This window comes from Triticum dicoccoides, chromosome 3A (genome assembly GCF_002162155.2).
Source record: "Triticum dicoccoides isolate Atlit2015 ecotype Zavitan chromosome 3A, WEW_v2.0, whole genome shotgun sequence".
Classification (NCBI taxonomy): Eukaryota; Viridiplantae; Streptophyta; class Magnoliopsida; order Poales; family Poaceae; genus Triticum; species Triticum dicoccoides.
The window spans coordinates 728311177-728312626 of NC_041384.1; positions in this window are offsets into that span (position 1 = coordinate 728311177).

Genomic DNA, 1450 nt, shown 5'->3' on the forward strand with positions numbered 1-1450 from the left:
AGGAGATACTAGGAGTGATCACAACATCGAGAACCGCCTCCCGACCGTGCTCCTTGGGCCCCATCCTCACCACCGCCATGTCGTCCAGAGGCGCCGCAATGGGGTCAGGTGTGTCAGGATGTAACTTTAGATACGCTTCGGAGTAGGCCTTCTTCCTCCCTGCGGTCTTCTTGCCGTAGTACTTGGGCTCGCCAGGCTTGGGGTCCTTCCGCGTATGGGCGATCTCCCACGCCTGCATGTGTGAGAGCGGACACTTCAGTTTCTCCTCCTGCACCACCAAACAGAGGTTAGTCATACATAAGAAAGTGATGGTAAATAGAAGAAGAAGAATGTTTAATGGGGTTAGTCATACATTAACTGCCTTGTGGAGATAGTGGTTTCGGTTTCCCTGAGCATGTACTCCCTCCATCCCTCGGTTAGCCTTATTTTTGGTTCTCATAGCCGCCCAGGCTCCAGCCTCATCACACCAAAGATCCACCAATGCCGCCCAGGACTCATCTTTTCCATAACACCAATTTGGACACACCTACATAATAAAAGCATAATGGCATGTAGGTGTGTCCAAATTGGTGTTATGGAAGCATAAAGCATAAAGCATAATGTACCACAAGGTAATGAAAGCATAATGAAAGCATAATATATGAAAGCATAATGAAAAATCTTTTATACTTACCGCCAAGAACTCGGGCCTCTCCAAGGTAATGCCCATCCTCCGCGCTTCTTCCTTGGTTATCTTCACACCAAGAACGTCGTGGTAGTATGTGGAGATGGCCACATAGCGCACCTCGTACTGCATCTGGCGGGCCTTCTTCTTGCATTGGCGCAACACGATCTGGTCCGCTCTAGCCCTGTGCTCCGGAAGAACTCGATAGAATTTCTACAATCATGCATGAAACAAGAATGGAAGAAGCCATGAGTTAAATCATTCATGAAACTAGAATGGACTTGTGCTTCTGAAGAGAACTCACCCAGAAAGTAGTGATCACGGCCTTGGCATGGGTCTCATGGTCCGCGTGGTGGGCCGCTTCCCAGTGATCCCAGCTCGTGGCCAAAACCCGATGGTCCGGCTGCCTGACTGGATCAGGACAGTACAACCCCGGCCAATATAACTTCAGCAAGACGGTGATGAGGCCGTTGGGAATACGGACCCCTTTAGAATATATCCAGTTGCTGCAAAAGAATGAACTATTAGCATGTGACAAGCAAAATAAATAATAACCGGAATAAGCATGTGACAAGCAAAATAATGAATCACTTACTCTTTTCCCGTGGGATCAATGAGCCACTTCTGCTCCTCAGTAGCAGGAACCTGCTTTGGTAGCTTTGCGTTGCCACGCAGCCACCCCTTCTTGTCAACCCCCTTCCCGTCACCACCATCATCCCCGCCACCACCCTCCTCCTCGCCTGCCTCCCCCTCCCCAACCTCCTCCTCCTCCTCCTCGCCTGCCTC